This window comes from Hyla sarda, unplaced genomic scaffold (assembly GCF_029499605.1).
Source record: "Hyla sarda isolate aHylSar1 unplaced genomic scaffold, aHylSar1.hap1 scaffold_721, whole genome shotgun sequence".
Lineage (NCBI taxonomy): Eukaryota > Metazoa > Chordata > Amphibia > Anura > Hylidae > Hyla > Hyla sarda.
Window position 1 is genome coordinate 44,004 of NW_026610742.1, and position 22,306 is coordinate 66,309.

The 22,306-nt window shown below is 45.8% G+C and overlaps 9 non-coding genes across 9 annotated transcripts; all 9 read right to left on the reverse strand.

The window, feature by feature from the left end:
• Positions 1–1,947: 1,947 nt before the first annotated feature.
• Positions 1,948–2,138, reverse strand: LOC130344510 (U2 spliceosomal RNA). Its single transcript, XR_008883424.1, has one exon. It is a non-coding gene; the product is annotated as a U2 spliceosomal RNA (small nuclear RNA).
• Positions 2,139–4,231: 2,093 nt separating this feature from the next.
• LOC130344474 (U2 spliceosomal RNA) lies at positions 4,232–4,422 on the reverse strand. The gene has a single exon (XR_008883392.1). It is a non-coding gene; the product is annotated as a U2 spliceosomal RNA (small nuclear RNA).
• Positions 4,423–6,511: 2,089 nt separating this feature from the next.
• Positions 6,512–6,702, reverse strand: LOC130344476 (U2 spliceosomal RNA). The gene has a single exon (XR_008883393.1). It is a non-coding gene; the product is annotated as a U2 spliceosomal RNA (small nuclear RNA).
• Positions 6,703–8,799: 2,097 nt separating this feature from the next.
• Positions 8,800–8,990, reverse strand: LOC130344477 (U2 spliceosomal RNA). Its single transcript, XR_008883394.1, has one exon. It is a non-coding gene; the product is annotated as a U2 spliceosomal RNA (small nuclear RNA).
• Positions 8,991–11,081: 2,091 nt separating this feature from the next.
• On the reverse strand, positions 11,082–11,272 carry LOC130344478 (U2 spliceosomal RNA). Its single transcript, XR_008883395.1, has one exon. It is a non-coding gene; the product is annotated as a U2 spliceosomal RNA (small nuclear RNA).
• Positions 11,273–13,354: 2,082 nt separating this feature from the next.
• LOC130344479 (U2 spliceosomal RNA) lies at positions 13,355–13,545 on the reverse strand. The gene has a single exon (XR_008883396.1). It is a non-coding gene; the product is annotated as a U2 spliceosomal RNA (small nuclear RNA).
• A 2,090-nt stretch (positions 13,546–15,635) lies between these two features.
• Positions 15,636–15,826, reverse strand: LOC130344480 (U2 spliceosomal RNA). The gene has a single exon (XR_008883397.1). It is a non-coding gene; the product is annotated as a U2 spliceosomal RNA (small nuclear RNA).
• Positions 15,827–17,908: 2,082 nt separating this feature from the next.
• On the reverse strand, positions 17,909–18,099 carry LOC130344481 (U2 spliceosomal RNA). Its single transcript, XR_008883398.1, has one exon. It is a non-coding gene; the product is annotated as a U2 spliceosomal RNA (small nuclear RNA).
• A 2,082-nt stretch (positions 18,100–20,181) lies between these two features.
• On the reverse strand, positions 20,182–20,372 carry LOC130344482 (U2 spliceosomal RNA). The gene has a single exon (XR_008883399.1). It is a non-coding gene; the product is annotated as a U2 spliceosomal RNA (small nuclear RNA).
• Between the last annotated feature and the right edge of the window lie 1,934 nt (positions 20,373–22,306).

Below are 22,306 nucleotides of genomic sequence, written 5' to 3' on the forward strand. Positions count from 1 at the left end.
TAAACCCATACCATTATTGCTAAGCAGCAAGACAGGGGCCCATTGCACTCCCACGGGGCCTTTTTAAATGCAATCCATAACCCGGATTTGCCAGGAACCCTTCTTACTCCTCCTACTTGCATGTGACACTGGGCTTAGGATCTGCATAGGAAACACACACACAAGCACACACCTACCTTTGTTGCCTGCAGATGCCTCCTTGGCTGTCCCCAAACGGTATCAAACCAACACCCACGGGAAGCTGTAAGCATAGAGGACATGCCTGCACCCCATTGGACTTACCTGTGTGGGTTAAACCCGGGTTATTTGACAACCTATGGCGGTGATGGTTCTGCTCAGGCAGAGCAGTGCTGATGCTCCTCATAAAGCTGTCGCTGCTGTGAAGGTTCTAGGTGACATCACAAATCCCTATGGTTACATACACAACAAAGCTGGGTTGTTGTTGTTTACACTCTGCAAGGCCTGTGGAAGTGAGTGACATCATAGCACTGTAGTTCTGAGGGTTCTAGATGGATGCAACAATCTCCTGTTGCTTCTATGAAGGCCATAATAGACGACATCACCAAACAGCTCCATAGTCACATACACAGCAAAGGAGAGATGTTGTTTACACCTAGTGATGTCAGTGGTATTGAGTGACATCACAGCACAGTGCTAAGGCTCCTGGGCCTGGACACAGCAGCGGCTGCAATATCTCAACGGAGAATACGTTTATATATATGTGTGTGTGTGCGCGTATATATATATATATATATATATATATATATATATATATATATATTCTCCGCCGAAATCACTTTTAAACCCATTTCCACCTTTTTTTCCCTTCTCTTCCTCTTACTTTTTTTTCACGTTTTTTTACGTTTTTCTCCTTTTCGCCTCTTTTCTGGGCGTATTATTCTTCTTTTTCTTCTTTTTTTTCGTCTAATGCATACCCCATCAGTGCAGCAATGCTTATTCAATACCGCCAGCAGATGGAGACACGGGATAATTTTCTAAGGATTTATACTGATTTTTCCTGTCTGAATTTGTCGCACAGAAAGTTGCAGGCCAAATATGTGTGACATTTCTGCGACTTTAGCTTCTAGAGCATTTTTACAACATTATACATAGGTGCTGAATACATAAAAAGCGACTGTTCAGCGACAGACAAGTCGCATCGGCTGAAAGTAGGCCAGAATGTCAGTCCATGTTGGAGCAGGTTTAGATACAGTCTAAAGTATAGATCTCAAAGTCTGTGCACAGAATTTAGCAAGGGCCTCGCACCTTCTGATGCATCAGGTAGGTGCACAATAGCATAGCCTAACCCTCTGTACTTTGGTCTATATTGATGCGGGACATAGACAGCCAGCTGATGACCAATCCATTAGTGCAATGGATGGCTGGAAGCATTTGTCTTTGCCTTTGCAATACCACAGAAGCAATGCATGGTCAATGTACAGCAATGACACACCTGTGTGAACAGCCAGGAGACCCCCCCCATGTTATGTTACATAGTTACATAGTTAGTACGGTCGAAAAAAGACATATGTCCATCAAGTTCAACCAGGGAATTAAGGGGTAGGGGTGTGGCGCGATATTGGGGAAGGGATGAGATTTTATATTTCTTCATAAGCATTAATCTTATTTTGTCAATTAGGAACATTCAGCACCCACCCGCTATCAAGGCAGCTGCCTATCATGTCATGCCCTACCTGCACAGGTGTGCTGGCTACTCAAATGATCCAATTAAGGAGGCCATTTAGTCAGCAGCAGCAGAAGTCCTGTGCCTGGACGCTCCAACAGCGGCCAGACACAAGCAGAAGCAGAAGCAGCAGAAGCAGCAGCAGCACCACCTTTTGTTTTTTGGCTGCAGCAGCAGCAGCAAGGCCCACAGGGCTGGCTAGCTGGCTAGCCAGCAAGCAGGTAGCAATGAAAGTAGGAATCTTTCTTTTTAACCCTGTAAGGGGGTGGTGCACTGTACCCGAAGATACTGCCATATCGGGTCAATGCATAGGGTGACGGAAGCAAGCTTCGAAATCGGCCCCCGTTCTCAAAAATCCATTTAATATATGGTCCCCAGATAGGGGACGTATCAGATATTAAACTGATAAGAACAGATACTACACTTGATCTTAGCCAAAAGGCCGAGAAGCGATAACCGTGAAAGGGGCGGGCCCAACAAGGTCCCCTTCATGGGCACTATCACTGCTTGCTGTCAGGGAGGCTGCCAGACAATTTTCCATGCACACTCTGGGCTGGGGGGCAGTCAACCACCAGTACACACAGCAGAACCTAAACCCATACCATTATTGCTAAGCAGCAAGACAGGGGCCCATTGCACTCCCACGGGGCCTTTTTAAATGCAATCCATAACCCGGATTTGCCAGGAACCCTTCTTACTCCTCCTACTTGCATGTGACACTGGGCTTAGGATCTGCATAGGAAACACACACACAAGCACACACCTACCTTTGTTGCCTGCAGATGCCTCCTTGGCTGTCCCCAAACGGTATCAAACCAACACCCACGGGAAGCTGTAAGCATAGAGGACATGCCTGCACCCCATTGGACTTACCTGTGTGGGTTAAATCCGGGTTATTTGACAACCTATGGCGGTGATGGTTCTGCTCAGGCAGAGCAGTGCTGATGCTCCTCATAAAGCTGTCGCTGCTGTGAAGGTTCTAGGTGACATCACAAATCCCTATGGTTACATACACAACAAAGCTGGGTTGTTGTTGTTTACACTCTGCAAGGCCTGTGGAAGTGAGTGACATCATAGCACTGTAGTTCTGAGGGTTCTAGATGGATGCAACAATCTCCTGTTGCTTCTATGAAGGCCATAATAGACGACATCACCAAACAGCTCCATAGTCACATACACAGCAAAGGAGAGATGTTGTTTACACCTAGTGATGTCAGTGGTATTGAGTGACATCACAGCACAGTGCTAAGGCTCCTGGGCCTGGACACAGCAGCGGCTGCAATATCTCAACGGAGAATACGTTTATATATATGTGTGTGTGTGCGCGTATATATATATATATATATATATATATATATATATATATATATATATATTTCTCCGCCGAAATCACTTTTAAACCCATTTCCACCTTTTTTTCCCTTCTCTTCCTCTTACTTTTTTTTCACGTTTTTTTACGTTTTTCTCCTTTTCGCCTCTTTTCTGGGCGTATTATTCTTCTTTTTCTTCTTTTTTTTCGTCTAATGCATACCCCATCAGTGCAGCAATGCTTATTCAATACCGCCAGCAGATGGAGACACTGGGGGATAATTTTCTAAGGATTTATACTGATTTTTCCTGTCTAAATTTGTCGCACAGAAAGTTGCAGGCCAAATATGTGTGACATTTCTGCGACTTTAGCTTCTAGAGCATTTTTACAACATTATACATAGGTGCTGAATACATAAAAAGCGACTGTTCAGCGACAGACAAGTCGCATCGGCTGAAAGTAGGCCAGAATGTCAGTCCATGTTGGAGCAGGTTTAGATACAGTCTAAAGTATAGATCTCAAAGTCTGTGCACAGAATTTAGCAAGGGCCTCGCACCTTCTGATGCATCAGGTAGGTGCACAATAGCATAGCCTAACCCTCTGTACTTTGGTCTATATTGATGCGGGACATAGACAGCCAGCTGATGACCAATCCATTAGTGCAATGGATGGCTGGAAGCATTTGTCTTTGCCTTTGCAATACCACAGAAGCAATGCATGGTCAATGTACAGCAATGACACACCTGTGTGAACAGCCAGGAGACCCCCCCCCATGTTATGTTACATAGTTACATAGTTAGTACGGTCGAAAAAAGACATATGTCCATCAAGTTCAACCAGGGAATTAAGGGGTAGGGGTGTGGCGCGATATTGGGGAAGGGATGAGATTTTATATTTCTTCATAAGCATTAATCTTATTTTGTCAATTAGGAACATTCAGCACCCACCCGCTATCAAGGCAGCTGCCTATCATGTCATGCCCTACCTGCACAGGTGTGCTGGCTACTCAAATGATCCAATTAAGGAGGCCATTTAGTCAGCAGCAGCAGAAGTCCTGTGCCTGGACGCTCCAACAGCGGCCAGACACAAGCAGAAGCAGAAGCAGCAGAAGCAGCAGCAGCACCACCTTTTGTTTTTTGGCTGCAGCAGCAGCAGCAAGGCCCACAGGGCTGGCTAGCTGGCTAGCCAGCAAGCAGGTAGCAATGAAAGTAGGAATCTTTCTTTTTAACCCTGTAAGGGGGTGGTGCACTGTACCCGAAGATACTGCCATATCGGGTCAATGCATAGGGCGACGGAAGCAAGCTTCGAAATCGGCCCCCGTTCTCAAAAATCCATTTAATATATGGTCCCCAGATAGGGGACGTATCAGATATTAAACTGATAAGAACAGATACTACACTTGATCTTAGCCAAAAGGCCGAGAAGCGATAACCGTGAAAGGGGCGGGCCCAACAAGGTCCCCTTCATGGGCACTATCACTGCTTGCTGTCAGGGAGGCTGCCAGACAATTTTCCATGCACACTCTGGGCTGGGGGGCAGTCAACCACCAGTACACACAGCAGAACCTAAACCCATACCATTATTGCTAAGCAGCAAGACAGGGGCCCATTGCACTCCCACGGGGCCTTTTTAAATGCAATCCATAACCCGGATTTGCCAGGAACCCTTCTTACTCCTCCTACTTGCATGTGACACTGGGCTTAGGATCTGCATAGGAAACACACACACAAGCACACACCTACCTTTGTTGCCTGCAGATGCCTCCTTGGCTGTCCCCAAACGGTATCAAACCAACACCCACGGGAAGCTGTAAGCATAGAGGACATGCCTGCACCCCATTGGACTTACCTGTGTGGGTTAAATCCGGGTTATTTGACAACCTATGGCGGTGATGGTTCTGCTCAGGCAGAGCAGTGCTGATGCTCCTCATAAAGCTGTCGCTGCTGTGAAGGTTCTAGGTGACATCACAAATCCCTATGGTTACATACACAACAAAGCTGGGTTGTTGTTGTTTACACTCTGCAAGGCCTGTGGAAGTGAGTGACATCATAGCACTGTAGTTCTGAGGGTTCTAGATGGATGCAACAATCTCCTGTTGCTTCTATGAAGGCCATAATAGACGACATCACCAAACAGCTCCATAGTCACATACACAGCAAAGGAGAGATGTTGTTTACACCTAGTGATGTCAGTGGTATTGAGTGACATCACAGCACAGTGCTAAGGCTCCTGGGCCTGGACACAGCAGCGGCTGCAATATCTCAACGGAGAATACGTTTATATATATGTGTGTGTGTGCGCGTATATATATATATATATATATATATATATATATATATATATATTTCTCCGCCGAAATCACTTTTAAACCCATTTCCACCTTTTTTTCCCTTCTCTTCCTCTTACTTTTTTTTCACGTTTTTTTACGTTTTTCTCCTTTTCGCCTCTTTTCTGGGCGTATTATTCTTCTTTTTCTTCTTTTTTTTCGTCTAATGCATACCCCATCAGTGCAGCAATGCTTATTCAATACCGCCAGCAGATGGAGACACTGGGGGATAATTTTCTAAGGATTTATACTGATTTTTCCTGTCTGAATTTGTCGCACAGAAAGTTGCAGGCCAAATATGTGTGACATTTCTGCGACTTTAGCTTCTAGAGCATTTTTACAACATTATACATAGGTGCTGAATACATAAAAAGCGACTGTTCAGCGACAGACAAGTCGCATCGGCTGAAAGTAGGCCAGAATGTCAGTCCATGTTGGAGCAGGTTTAGATACAGTCTAAAGTATAGATCTCAAAGTCTGTGCACAGAATTTAGCAAGGGCCTCGCACCTTCTGATGCATCAGGTAGGTGCACAATAGCATAGCCTAACCCTCTGTACTTTGGTCTATATTGATGCGGGACATAGACAGCCAGCTGATGACCAATCCATTAGTGCAATGGATGGCTGGAAGCATTTGTCTTTGCCTTTGCAATACCACAGAAGCAATGCATGGTCAATGTACAGCAATGACACACCTGTGTGAACAGCCAGGAGACCCCCCCCATGTTATGTTACATAGTTACATAGTTAGTACGGTCGAAAAAAGACATATGTCCATCAAGTTCAACCAGGGAATTAAGGGGTAGGGGTGTGGCGCGATATTGGGGAAGGGATGAGATTTTATATTTCTTCATAAGCATTAATCTTATTTTGTCAATTAGGAACATTCAGCACCCACCCGCTATCAAGGCAGCTGCCTATCATGTCATGCCCTACCTGCACAGGTGTGCTGGCTACTCAAATGATCCAATTAAGGAGGCCATTTAGTCAGCAGCAGCAGAAGTCCTGTGCCTGGACGCTCCAACAGCGGCCAGACACAAGCAGAAGCAGAAGCAGCAGAAGCAGCAGCAGCACCACCTTTTGTTTTTTGGCTGCAGCAGCAGCAGCAGCAAGGCCCACAGGGCTGGCTAGCTGGCTAGCCAGCAAGCAGGTAGCAATGAAAGTAGGAATCTTTCTTTTTAACCCTGTAAGGGGGTGGTGCACTGTACCCGAAGATACTGCCATATCGGGTCAATGCATAGGGCGACGGAAGCAAGCTTCGAAATCGGCCCCCGTTCTCAAAAATCCATTTAATATATGGTCCCCAGATAGGGGACGTATCAGATATTAAACTGATAAGAACAGATACTACACTTGATCTTAGCCAAAAGGCCGAGAAGCGATAACCGTGAAAGGGGCGGGCCCAACAAGGTCCCCTTCATGGGCACTATCACTGCTTGCTGTCAGGGAGGCTGCCAGACAATTTTCCATGCACACTCTGGGCTGGGGGGCAGTCAACCACCAGTACACACAGCAGAACCTAAACCCATACCATTATTGCTAAGCAGCAAGACAGGGGCCCATTGCACTCCCACGGGGCCTTTTTAAATGCAATCCATAACCCGGATTTGCCAGGAACCCTTCTTACTCCTCCTACTTGCATGTGACACTGGGCTTAGGATCTGCATAGGAAACACACACACAAGCACACACCTACCTTTGTTGCCTGCAGATGCCTCCTTGGCTGTCCCCAAACGGTATCAAACCAACACCCACGGGAAGCTGTAAGCATAGAGGACATGCCTGCACCCCATTGGACTTTCCTGTGTGGGTTAAATCCGGGTTATTTGACAACCTATGGCGGTGATGGTTCTGCTCAGGCAGAGCAGTGCTGATGCTCCTCATAAAGCTGTCGCTGCTGTGAAGGTTCTAGGTGACATCACAAATCCCTATGGTTACATACACAACAAAGCTGGGTTGTTGTTGTTTACACTCTGCAAGGCCTGTGGAAGTGAGTGACATCATAGCACTGTAGTTCTGAGGGTTCTAGATGGATGCAACAATCTCCTGTTGCTTCTATGAAGGCCATAATAGACGACATCACCAAACAGCTCCATAGTCACATACACAGCAAAGGAGAGATGTTGTTTACACCTAGTGATGTCAGTGGTATTGAGTGACATCACAGCACAGTGCTAAGGCTCCTGGGCCTGGACACAGCAGCGGCTGCAATATCTCAACGGAGAATACGTTTATATATATGTGTGTGTGTGCGCGTATATATATATATATATATATATATATATATATATATATATATATATATATTTCTCCGCCGAAATCACTTTTAAACCCATTTCCACCTTTTTTTCCCTTCTCTTCCTCTTACTTTTTTTTCACGTTTTTTTACGTTTTTCTCCTTTTCGCCTCTTTTCTGGGCGTATTATTCTTCTTTTTCTTCTTTTTTTTCGTCTAATGCATACCCCATCAGTGCAGCAATGCTTATTCAATACCGCCAGCAGATGGAGACACTGGGGGATAATTTTCTAAGGATTTATACTGATTTTTCCTGTCTGAATTTGTCGCACAGAAAGTTGCAGGCCAAATATGTGTGACATTTCTGCGACTTTAGCTTCTAGAGCATTTTTACAACATTATACATAGGTGCTGAATACATAAAAAGCGACTGTTCAGCGACAGACAAGTCGCATCGGCTGAAAGTAGGCCAGAATGTCAGTCCATGTTGGAGCAGGTTTAGATACAGTCTAAAGTATAGATCTCAAAGTCTGTGCACAGAATTTAGCAAGGGCCTCGCACCTTCTGATGCATCAGGTAGGTGCACAATAGCATAGCCTAACCCTCTGTACTTTGGTCTATATTGATGCGGGACATAGACAGCCAGCTGATGACCAATCCATTAGTGCAATGGATGGCTGGAAGCATTTGTCTTTGCCTTTGCAATACCACAGAAGCAATGCATGGTCAATGTACAGCAATGACACACCTGTGTGAACAGCCAGGAGACCCCCCCCATGTTATGTTACATAGTTACATAGTTAGTACGGTCGAAAAAAGACATATGTCCATCAAGTTCAACCAGGGAATTAAGGGGTAGGGGTGTGGCGCGATATTGGGGAAGGGATGAGATTTTATATTTCTTCATAAGCATTAATCTTATTTTGTCAATTAGGAACATTCAGCACCCACCCGCTATCAAGGCAGCTGCCTATCATGTCATGCCCTACCTGCACAGGTGTGCTGGCTACTCAAATGATCCAATTAAGGAGGCCATTTAGTCAGCAGCAGCAGAAGTCCTGTGCCTGGACGCTCCAACAGCGGCCAGACACAAGCAGAAGCAGAAGCAGCAGAAGCAGCAGCAGCACCACCTTTTGTTTTTTGGCTGCAGCAGCAGCAGCAGCAAGGCCCACAGGGCTGGCTAGCTGGCTAGCCAGCAAGCAGGTAGCAATGAAAGTAGGAATCTTTCTTTTTAACCCTGTAAGGGGGTGGTGCACTGTACCCGAAGATACTGCCATATCGGGTCAATGCATAGGGCGACGGAAGCAAGCTTCGAAATCGGCCCCCGTTCTCAAAAATCCATTTAATATATGGTCCCCAGATAGGGGACGTATCAGATATTAAACTGATAAGAACAGATACTACACTTGATCTTAGCCAAAAGGCCGAGAAGCGATAACCGTGAAAGGGGCGGGCCCAACAAGGTCCCCTTCATGGGCACTATCACTGCTTGCTGTCAGGGAGGCTGCCAGACAATTTTCCATGCACACTCTGGGCTGGGGGGCAGTCAACCACCAGTACACACAGCAGAACCTAAACCCATACCATTATTGCTAAGCAGCAAGACAGGGGCCCATTGCACTCCCACGGGGCCTTTTTAAATGCAATCCATAACCCGGATTTGCCAGGAACCCTTCTTACTCCTCCTACTTGCATGTGACACTGGGCTTAGGATCTGCATAGGAAACACACACACAAGCACACACCTACCTTTGTTGCCTGCAGATGCCTCCTTGGCTGTCCCCAAACGGTATCAAACCAACACCCACGGGAAGCTGTAAGCATAGAGGACATGCCTGCACCCCATTGGACTTTCCTGTGTGGGTTAAATCCGGGTTATTTGACAACCTATGGCGGTGAATGGTTCTGCTCAGGCAGAGCAGTGCTGATGCTCCTCATAAAGCTGTCGCTGCTGTGAAGGTTCTAGGTGACATCACAAATCCCTATGGTTACATACACAACAAAGCTGGGTTGTTGTTGTTTACACTCTGCAAGGCCTGTGGAAGTGAGTGACATCATAGCACTGTAGTTCTGAGGGTTCTAGATGGATGCAACAATCTCCTGTTGCTTCTATGAAGGCCATAATAGACGACATCACCAAACAGCTCCATAGTCACATACACAGCAAAGGAGAGATGTTGTTTACACCTAGTGATGTCAGTGGTATTGAGTGACATCACAGCACAGTGCTAAGGCTCCTGGGCCTGGACACAGCAGCGGCTGCAATATCTCAACGGAGAATACGTTTATATATATGTGTGTGTGTGCGCGTATATATATATATATATATATATATATATATATATATATATATATATTTCTCCGCCGAAATCACTTTTAAACCCATTTCCACCTTTTTTTCCCTTCTCTTCCTCTTACTTTTTTTTCACGTTTTTTTACGTTTTTCTCCTTTTCGCCTCTTTTCTGGGCGTATTATTCTTCTTTTTCTTCTTTTTTTTCGTCTAATGCATACCCCATCAGTGCAGCAATGCTTATTCAATACCGCCAGCAGATGGAGACACTGGGGGATAATTTTCTAAGGATTTATACTGATTTTTCCTGTCTGAATTTGTCGCACAGAAAGTTGCAGGCCAAATATGTGTGACATTTCTGCGACTTTAGCTTCTAGAGCATTTTTACAACATTATACATAGGTGCTGAATACATAAAAAGCGACTGTTCAGCGACAGACAAGTCGCATCGGCTGAAAGTAGGCCAGAATGTCAGTCCATGTTGGAGCAGGTTTAGATACAGTCTAAAGTATAGATCTCAAAGTCTGTGCACAGAATTTAGCAAGGGCCTCGCACCTTCTGATGCATCAGGTAGGTGCACAATAGCATAGCCTAACCCTCTGTACTTTGGTCTATATTGATGCGGGACATAGACAGCCAGCTGATGACCAATCCATTAGTGCAATGGATGGCTGGAAGCATTTGTCTTTGCCTTTGCAATACCACAGAAGCAATGCATGGTCAATGTACAGCAATGACACACCTGTGTGAACAGCCAGGAGACCCCCCCCATGTTATGTTACATAGTTACATAGTTAGTACGGTCGAAAAAAGACATATGTCCATCAAGTTCAACCAGGGAATTAAGGGGTAGGGGTGTGGCGCGATATTGGGGAAGGGATGAGATTTTATATTTCTTCATAAGCATTAATCTTATTTTGTCAATTAGGAACATTCAGCACCCACCCGCTATCAAGGCAGCTGCCTATCATGTCATGCCCTACCTGCACAGGTGTGCTGGCTACTCAAATGATCCAATTAAGGAGGCCATTTAGTCAGCAGCAGCAGAAGTCCTGTGCCTGGACGCTCCAACAGCGGCCAGACACAAGCAGAAGCAGAAGCAGCAGAAGCAGCAGCAGCACCACCTTTTGTTTTTTGGCTGCAGCAGCAGCAGCAAGGCCCACAGGGCTGGCTAGCTGGCTAGCCAGCAAGCAGGTAGCAATGAAAGTAGGAATCTTTCTTTTTAACCCTGTAAGGGGGTGGTGCACTGTACCCGAAGATACTGCCATATCGGGTCAATGCATAGGGCGACGGAAGCAAGCTTCGAAATCGGCCCCCGTTCTCAAAAATCCATTTAATATATGGTCCCCAGATAGGGGACGTATCAGATATTAAACTGATAAGAACAGATACTACACTTGATCTTAGCCAAAAGGCCGAGAAGCGATAACCGTGAAAGGGGCGGGCCCAACAAGGTCCCCTTCATGGGCACTATCACTGCTTGCTGTCAGGGAGGCTGCCAGACAATTTTCCATGCACACTCTGGGCTGGGGGGCAGTCAACCACCAGTACACACAGCAGAACCTAAACCCATACCATTATTGCTAAGCAGCAAGACAGGGGCCCATTGCACTCCCACGGGGCCTTTTTAAATGCAATCCATAACCCGGATTTGCCAGGAACCCTTCTTACTCCTCCTACTTGCATGTGACACTGGGCTTAGGATCTGCATAGGAAACACACACACGCACACACCTACCTTTGTTGCCTGCAGATGCCTCCTTGGCTGTCCCCAAACGGTATCAAACCAACACCCACGGGAAGTTGTAAGCATAGAGGACATGCCTGCACCCCATTGGACTTACCTGTGTGGGTTAAATCCGGGTTATTTGACAACCTATGGCGGTGATGGTTCTGCTCAGGCAGAGCAGTGCTGATGCTCCTCATAAAGCTGTCGCTGCTGTGAAGGTTCTAGGTGACATCACAAATCCCTATGGTTACATACACAACAAAGCTGGGTTGTTGTTGTTTACACTCTGCAAGGCCTGTGGAAGTGAGTGACATCATAGCACTGTAGTTCTGAGGGTTCTAGATGGATGCAACAATCTCCTGTTGCTTCTATGAAGGCCATAATAGACGACATCACCAAACAGCTCCATAGTCACATACACAGCAAAGGAGAGATGTTGTTTACACCTAGTGATGTCAGTGGTATTGAGTGACATCACAGCACAGTGCTAAGGCTCCTGGGCCTGGACACAGCAGCGGCTGCAATATCTCAACGGAGAATACGTTTATATATATGTGTGTGTGTGCGCGTATATATATATATATATATATATATATATATATATATATATTTCTCCGCCGAAATCACTTTTAAACCCATTTCCACCTTTTTTTCCCTTCTCTTCCTCTTACTTTTTTTTCACGTTTTTTTACGTTTTTCTCCTTTTCGCCTCTTTTCTGGGCGTATTATTCTTCTTTTTCTTCTTTTTTTTCGTCTAATGCATACCCCATCAGTGCAGCAATGCTTATTCAATACCGCCAGCAGATGGAGACACTGGGGGATAATTTTCTAAGGATTTATACTGATTTTTCCTGTCTGAATTTGTCGCACAGAAAGTTGCAGGCCAAATATGTGTGACATTTCTGCGACTTTAGCTTCTAGAGCATTTTTACAACATTATACATAGGTGCTGAATACATAAAAAGCGACTGTTCAGCGGCAGACAAGTCGCATCGGCTGAAAGTAGGCCAGAATGTCAGTCCATGTTGGAGCAGGTTTAGATACAGTCTAAAGTATAGATCTCAAAGTCTGTGCACAGAATTTAGCAAGGGCCTCGCACCTTCTGATGCATCAGGTAGGTGCACAATAGCATAGCCTAACCCTCTGTACTTTGGTCTATATTGATGCGGGACATAGACAGCCAGCTGATGACCAATCCATTAGTGCAATGGATGGCTGGAAGCATTTGTCTTTGCCTTTGCAATACCACAGAAGCAATGCATGGTCAATGTACAGCAATGACACACCTGTGTGAACAGCCAGGAGACCCCCCCCATGTTATGTTACATAGTTACATAGTTAGTACGGTCGAAAAAAGACATATGTCCATCAAGTTCAACCAGGGAATTAAGGGGTAGGGGTGTGGCGCGATATTGGGGAAGGGATGAGATTTTATATTTCTTCATAAGCATTAATCTTATTTTGTCAATTAGGAACATTCAGCACCCACCCGCTATCAAGGCAGCTGCCTATCATGTCATGCCCTACCTGCACAGGTGTGCTGGCTACTCAAATGATCCAATTAAGGAGGCCATTTAGTCAGCAGCAGCAGAAGTCCTGTGCCTGGACGCTCCAACAGCGGCCAGACACAAGCAGAAGCAGAAGCAGCAGAAGCAGCAGCAGCACCACCTTTTGTTTTTTGGCTGCAGCAGCAGCAGCAAGGCCCACAGGGCTGGCTAGCTGGCTATCCAGCAAGCAGGTAGCAATGAAAGTAGGAATCTTTCTTTTTAACCCTGTAAGGGGGTGGTGCACTGTACCCGAAGATACTGCCATATCGGGTCAATGCATAGGGCGACGGAAGCAAGCTTCGAAATCGGCCCCCGTTCTCAAAAATCCATTTAATATATGGTCCCCAGATAGGGGACGTATCAGATATTAAACTGATAAGAACAGATACTACACTTGATCTTAGCCAAAAGGCCGAGAAGCGATAACCGTGAAAGGGGCGGGCCCAACAAGGTCCCCTTCATGGGCACTATCACTGCTTGCTGTCAGGGAGGCTGCCAGACAATTTTCCATGCACACTCTGGGCTGGGGGGCAGTCAACCACCAGTACACACAGCAGAACCTAAACCCATACCATTATTGCTAAGCAGCAAGACAGGGGCCCATTGCACTCCCACGGGGCCTTTTTAAATGCAATCCATAACCCGGATTTGCCAGGAACCCTTCTTACTCCTCCTACTTGCATGTGACACTGGGCTTAGGATCTGCATAGGAAACACACACACAAGCACACACCTACCTTTGTTGCCTGCAGATGCCTCCTTGGCTGTCCCCAAACGGTATCAAACCAACACCCACGGGAAGCTGTAAGCATAGAGGACATGCCTGCACCCCATTGGACTTACCTGTGTGGGTTAAATCCGGGTTATTTGACAACCTATGGCGGTGATGGTTCTGCTCAGGCAGAGCAGTGCTGATGCTCCTCATAAAGCTGTCGCTGCTGTGAAGGTTCTAGGTGACATCACAAATCCCTATGGTTACATACACAACAAAGCTGGGTTGTTGTTGTTTACACTCTGCAAGGCCTGTGGAAGTGAGTGACATCATAGCACCGTAGTTCTGAGGGTTCTAGATGGATGCAACAATCTCCTGTTGCTTCTATGAAGGCCATAATAGACGACATCACCAAACAGCTCCATAGTCACATACACAGCAAAGGAGAGATGTTGTTTACACCTAGTGATGTCAGTGGTATTGAGTGACATCACAGCACAGTGCTAAGGCTCCTGGGCCTGGACACAGCAGCGGCTGCAATATCTCAACGGAGAATACGTTTATATATATGTGTGTGTGTGCGCGTATATATATATATATATATATATATATATATATATATATATTTCTCCGCCGAAATCACTTTTAAACCCATTTCCACCTTTTTTTCCCTTCTCTTCCTCTTACTTTTTTTTCACGTTTTTTTACGTTTTTCTCCTTTTCGCCTCTTTTCTGGGCGTATTATTCTTCTTTTTCTTCTTTTTTTTCGTCTAATGCATACCCCATCAGTGCAGCAATGCTTATTCAATACCGCCAGCAGATGGAGACACTGGGGGATAATTTTCTAAGGATTTATACTGATTTTTCCTGTCTGAATTTGTCGCACAGAAAGTTGCAGGCCAAATATGTGTGACATTTCTGCGACTTTAGCTTCTAGAGCATTTTTACAACATTATACATAGGTGCTGAATACATAAAAAGCGACTGTTCAGCGGCAGACAAGTCGCATCGGCTGAAAGTAGGCCAGAATGTCAGTCCATGTTGGAGCAGGTTTAGATACAGTCTAAAGTATAGATCTCAAAGTCTGTGCACAGAATTTAGCAAGGGCCTCGCACCTTCTGATGCATCAGGTAGGTGCACAATAGCATAGCCTAACCCTCTGTACTTTGGTCTATATTGATGCGGGACATAGACAGCCAGCTGATGACCAATCCATTAGTGCAATGGATGGCTGGAAGCATTTGTCTTTGCCTTTGCAATACCACAGAAGCAATGCATGGTCAATGTACAGCAATGACACACCTGTGTGAACAGCCAGGAGACCCCCCCCATGTTATGTTACATAGTTACATAGTTAGTACGGTCGAAAAAAGACATATGTCCATCAAGTTCAACCAGGGAATTAAGGGGTAGGGGTGTGGCGCGATATTGGGGAAGGGATGAGATTTTATATTTCTTCATAAGCATTAATCTTATTTTGTCAATTAGGAACATTCAGCACCCACCCGCTATCAAGGCAGCTGCCTATCATGTCATGCCCTACCTGCACAGGTGTGCTGGCTACTCAAATGATCCAATTAAGGAGGCCATTTAGTCAGCAGCAGCAGAAGTCCTGTGCCTGGACGCTCCAACAGCGGCCAGACACAAGCAGAAGCAGAAGCAGAAGCAGCAGAAGCAGCAGCAGCACCACCTTTTGTTTTTTGGCTGCAGCAGCAGCAGCAAGGCCCACAGGGCTGGCTAGCTGGCTAGCCAGCAAGCAGGTAGCAATGAAAGTAGGAATCTTTCTTTTTAACCCTGTAAGGGGGTGGTGCACTGTACCCGAAGATACTGCCATATCGGGTCAATGCATAGGGCGACGGAAGCAAGCTTCGAAATCGGCCCCCGTTCTCAAAAATCCATTTAATATATGGTCCCCAGATAGGGGACGTATCAGATATTAAACTGATAAGAACAGATACTACACTTGATCTTAGCCAAAAGGCCGAGAAGCGATAACCGTGAAAGGGGCGGGCCCAACAAGGTCCCCTTCATGGGCACTATCACTGCTTGCTGTCAGGGAGGCTGCCAGACAATTTTCCATGCACACTCTGGGCTGGGGGGCAGTCAACCACCAGTACACACAGCAGAACCTAAACCCATACCATTATTGCTAAGCAGCAAGACAGGGGCCCATTGCACTCCCACGGGGCCTTTTTAAATGCAATCCATAACCCGGATTTGCCAGGAACCCTTCTTACTCCTCCTACTTGCATGTGACACTGGGCTTAGGATCTGCATAGGAAACACACACACAAGCACACACCTACCTTTGTTGCCTGCAGATGCCTCCTTGGCTGTCCCCAAACGGTATCAAACCAACACCCACGGGAAGCTGTAAGCATAGAGGACATGCCTGCACCCCATTGGACTTACCTGTGTGGGTTAAATCCGGGTTATTTGACAACCTATGGCGGTGATGGTTCTGCTCAGGCAGAGCAGTGCTGATGCTCCTCATAAAGCTGTCGCTGCTGTGAAGGTTCTAGGTGACATCACAAATCCCTATGGTTACATACACAACAAAGCTGGGTTGTTGTTGTTTACACTCTGCAAGGCCTGTGGAAGTGAGTGACATCATAGCACTGTAGTTCTGAGGGTTCTAGATGGATGCAACAATCTCCTGTTGCTTCTATGAAGGCCATAATAGACGACATCACCAAACAGCTCCATAGTCACATACACAGCAAAGGAGAGATGTTGTTTACACCTAGTGATGTCAGTGGTATTGAGTGACATCACAGCACAGTGCTAAGGCTCCTGGGCCTGGACACAGCAGCGGCTGCAATATCTCAACGGAGAATACGTTTATATATATGTGTGTGTGTGCGCGTATATATATATATATATATATATATATATATATATATATTTCTCCGCCGAAATCACTTTTAAACCCATTTCCACCTTTTTTTCCCTTCTCTTCCTCTTACTTTTTTTTCACGTTTTTTTACGTTTTTCTCCTTTTCGCCTCTTTTCTGGGCGTATTATTCTTCTTTTTCTTCTTTTTTTTCGTCTAATGCATACCCCATCAGTGCAGCAATGCTTATTCAATACCGCCAGCAGATGGAGACACTGGGGGATAATTTTCTAAGGATTTATACTGATTTTTCCTGTCTGAATTTGTCGCACAGAAAGTTGCAGGCCAAATATGTGTGACATTTCTGCGACTTTAGCTTCTAGAGCATTTTTACAACATTATACATAGGTGCTGAATACATAAAAAGCGACTGTTCAGCGACAGACAAGTCGCATCGGCTGAAAGTAGGCCAGAATGTCAGTCCATGTTGGAGCAGGTTTAGATACAGTCTAAAGTATAGATCTCAAAGTCTGTGCACAGAATTTAGCAAGGGCCTCGCACCTTCTGATGCATCAGGTAGGTGCACAATAGCATAGCCTAACCCTCTGTACTTTGGTCTATATTGATGCGGGACATAGACAGCCAGCTGATGACCAATCCATTAGTGCAATGGATGGCTGGAAGCATTTGTCTTTGCCTTTGCAATACCACAGAAGCAATGCATGGTCAATGTACAGCAATGACACACCTGTGTGAACAGCCAGGAGACCCCCCCCATGTTATGTTACATAGTTACATAGTTAGTACGGTCGAAAAAAGACATATGTCCATCAAGTTCAACCAGGGAATTAAGGGGTAGGGGTGTGGCGCGATATTGGGGAAGGGATGAGATTTTATATTTCTTCATAAGCATTAATCTTATTTTGTCAATTAGGAACATTCAGCACCCACCCGCTATCAAGGCAGCTGCCTATCATGTCATGCCCTACCTGCACAGGTGTGCTGGCTACTCAAATGATCCAATTAAGGAGGCCATTTAGTCAGCAGCAGCAGAAGTCCTGTGCCTGGACGCTCCAACAGCGGCCAGACACAAGCAGAAGCAGAAGCAGCAGAAGCAGCAGCAGCACCACCTTTTGTTTTTTGGCTGCAGCAGCAGCAGCAAGGCCCACAGGGCTGGCTAGCTGGCTAGCCAGCAAGCAGGTAGCAATGAAAGTAGGAATCTTTCTTTTTAACCCTGTAAGGGGGTGGTGCACTGTACCCGAAGATACTGCCATATCGGGTCAATGCATAGGGCGACGGAAGCAAGCTTCGAAATCGGCCCCCGTTCTCAAAAATCCATTTAATATATGGTCCCCAGATAGGGGACGTATCAGATATTAAACTGATAAGAACAGATACTACACTTGATCTTAGCCAAAAGGCCGAGAAGCGATAACCGTGAAAGGGGCGGGCCCAACAAGGTCCCCTTCATGGGCACTATCACTGCTTGCTGTCAGGGAGGCTGCCAGACAATTTTCCATGCACACTCTGGGCTGGGGGGCAGTCAACCACCAGTACACACAGCAGAACCTAAACCCATACCATTATTGCTAAGCAGCAAGACAGGGGCCCATTGCACTCCCACGGGGCCTTTTTAAATGCAATCCATAACCCGGATTTGCCAGGAACCCTTCTTACTCCTCCTACTTGCATGTGACACTGGGCTTAGGATCTGCATAGGAAACACACACACAAGCACACACCTACCTTTGTTGCCTGCAGATGCCTCCTTGGCTGTCCCCAAACGGTATCAAACCAACACCCACGGGAAGCTGTAAGCATAGAGGACATGCCTGCACCCCATTGGACTTACCTGTGTGGGTTAAATCCGGGTTATTTGACAACCTATGGCGGTGATGGTTCTGCTCAGGCAGAGCAGTGCTGATGCTCCTCATAAAGCTGTCGCTGCTGTGAAGGTTCTAGGTGACATCACAAATCCCTATGGTTACATACACAACAAAGCTGGGTTGTTGTTGTTTACACTCTGCAAGGCCTGTGGAAGTGAGTGACATCATAGCACTGTAGTTCTGAGGGTTCTAGATGGATGCAACAATCTCCTGTTGCTTCTATGAAGGCCATAATAGACGACATCACCAAACAGCTCCATAGTCACATACACAGCAAAGGAGAGATGTTGTTTACACCTAGTGATGTCAGTGGTATTGAGTGACATCACAGCACAGTGCTAAGGCTCCTGGGCCTGGACACAGCAGCGGCTGCAATATCTCAACGGAGAATACGTTTATATATATGTGTGTGTGTGCGCGTATATATATATATATATATATATATATATATATATATATTTCTCCGCCGAAATCACTTTTAAACCCATTTCCACCTTTTTTTCCCTTCTCTTCCTCTTACTTTTTTTTCACGTTTTTTTACGTTTTTCTCCTTTTCGCCTCTTTTCTGGGCGTATTATTCTTCTTTTTCTTCTTTTTTTTCGTCTAATGCATACCCCATCAGTGCAGCAATGCTTATTCAATACCGCCAGCAGATGGAGACACTGGGGGATAATTTTCTAAGGATTTATACTGATTTTTCCTGTCTGAATTTGTCGCACAGAAAGTTGCAGGCCAAATATGTGTGACATTTCTGCGACTTTAGCTTCTAGAGCATTTTTACAACATTATACATAGGTGCTGAATACATAAAAAGCGACTGTTCAGCGGCAGACAAGTCGCATCGGCTGAAAGTAGGCCAGAATGTCAGTCCATGTTGGAGCAGGTTTAGATACAGTCTAAAGTATAGATCTCAAAGTCTGTGCACAGAATTTAGCAAGGGCCTTGCACCTTCTGATGCATCAGGTAGGTGCACAATAGCATAGCCTAACCCTCTGTACTTTGGTCTATATTGATGCGGGACATAGACAGCCAGCTGATGACCAATCCATTAGTGCAATGGATGGCTGGAAGCATTTGTCTTTGCCTTTGCAATACCACAGAAGCAATGCATGGTCAATGTACAGCAATGACACACCTGTGTGAACAGCCAGGAGACCCCCCCCATGTTATGTTACATAGTTACATAGTTAGTACGGTCGAAAAAAGACATATGTCCATCAAGTTCAACCAGGGAATTAAGGGGTAGGGGTGTGGCGCGATATTGGGGAAGGGATGAGATTTTATATTTCTTCATAAGCATTAATCTTATTTTGTCAATTAGGAACATTCAGCACCCACCCGCTATCAAGGCAGCTGCCTATCATGTCATGCCCTACCTGCACAGGTGTGCTGGCTACTCAAATGATCCAATTAAGGAGGCCATTTAGTCAGCAGCAGCAGAAGTCCTGTGCCTGGACGCTCCAACAGCGGCCAGACACAAGCAGAAGCAGAAGCAGCAGAAGCAGCAGCAGCACCACCTTTTGTTTTTTGGCTGCAGCAGCAGCAGCAAGGCCCACAGGGCTGGCTAGCTGGCTAGCCAGCAAGCAGGTAGCAATGAAAGTAGGAATCTTTCTTTTTAACCCTGTAAGGGGGTGGTGCACTGTACCCGAAGATACTGCCATATCGGGTCAATGCATAGGGCGACGGAAGCAAGCTTCGAAATCGGCCCCCGTTCTCAAAAATCCATTTAATATATGGTCCCCAGATAGGGGACGTATCAGATATTAAACTGATAAGAACAGATACTACACTTGATCTTAGCCAAAAGGCCGAGAAGCGATAACCGTGAAAGGGGCGGGCCCAACAAGGTCCCCTTCATGGGCACTATCACTGCTTGCTGTCAGGGAGGCTGCCAGACAATTTTCCATGCACACTCTGGGCTGGGGGGCAGTCAACCACCAGTACACACAGCAGAACCTAAACCCATACCATTATTGCTAAGCAGCAAGACAGGGGCCCATTGCACTCCCACGGGGCCTTTTTAAATGCAATCCATAACCCGGATTTGCCAGGAACCCTTCTTACTCCTCCTACTTGCATGTGACACTGGGCTTAGGATCTGCATAGGAAACACACACACAAGCACACACCTACCTTTGTTGCCTGCAGATGCCTCCTTGGCTGTCCCCAAACGGTATCAAACCAACACCCACGGGAAGCTGTAAGCATAGAGGACATGCCTGCACCCCATTGGACTTACCTGTGTGGGTTAAATCCGGGTTATTTGACAACCTATGGCGGTGATGGTTCTGCTCAGGCAGAGCAGTGCTGATGCTCCTCATAAAGCTGTCGCTGCTGTGAAGGTTCTAGGTGACATCACAAATCCCTATGGTTACATACACAACAAAGCTGGGTTGTTGTTGTTTACACTCTGCAAGGCCTGTGGAAGTGAGTGACATCATAGCACTGTAGTTCTGAGGGTTCTAGATGGATGCAACAATCTCCTGTTGCTTCTATGAAGGCCATAATAGACGACATCACCAAACAGCTCCATAGTCACATACACAGCAAAGGAGAGATGTTGTTTACACCTAGTGATGTCAGTGGTATTGAGTGACATCACAGCACAGTGCTAAGGCTCCTGGGCCTGGACACAGCAGCGGCTGCAATATCTCAACGGAGAATACGTTTATATATATGTGTGTGTGTGCGCGTATATATATATATATATATATATATATATATATATATATTTCTCCGCCGAAATCACTTTTAAACCCATTTCCACCTTTTTTTCCCTTCTCTTCCTCTTACTTTTTTTTCACGTTTTTTTACGTTTTTCTCCTTTTCGCCTCTTTTCTGGGCGTATTATTCTTCTTTTTCTTCTTTTTTTTCGTCTAATGCATACCCCATCAGTGCAGCAATGCTTATTCAATACCGCCAGCAGATGGAGACACTGGGGGATAATTTTCTAAGGATTTATACTGATTTTTCCTGTCTGAATTTGTCGCACAGAAAGTTGCAGGCCAAATATGTGTGACATTTCTGCGACTTTAGCTTCTAGAGCATTTTTACAACATTATACATAGGTGCTGAATACATAAAAAGCGACTGTTCAGCGGCAGACAAGTCGCATCGGCTGAAAGTAGGCCAGAATGTCAGTCCATGTTGGAGCAGGTTTAGATACAGTCTAAAGTATAGATCTCAAAGTCTGTGCACAGAATTTAGCAAGGGCCTTGCACCTTCTGATGCATCAGGTAGGTGCACAATAGCATAGCCTAACCCTCTGTACTTTGGTCTATATTGATGCGGGACATAGACAGCCAGCTGATGACCAATCCATTAGTGCAATGGATGGCTGGAAGCATTTGTCTTTGCCTTTGCAATACCACAGAAGCAATGCATGGTCAATGTACAGCAATGACACACCTGTGTGAACAGCCAGGAGACCCCCCCCATGTTATGTTACATAGTTACATAGTTAGTACGGTCGAAAAAAGACATATGTCCATCAAGTTCAACCAGGGAATTAAGGGGTAGGGGTGTGGCGCGATATTGGGGAAGGGATGAGATTTTATATTTCTTCATAAGCATTAATCTTATTTTGTCAATTAGGAACATTCAGCACCCACCCGCTATCAAGGCAGCTGCCTATCATGTCATGCCCTACCTGCACAGGTGTGCTGGCTACTCAAATGATCCAATTAAGGAGGCCATTTAGTCAGCAGCAGCAGAAGTCCTGTGCCTGGACGCTCCAACAGCGGCCAGACACAAG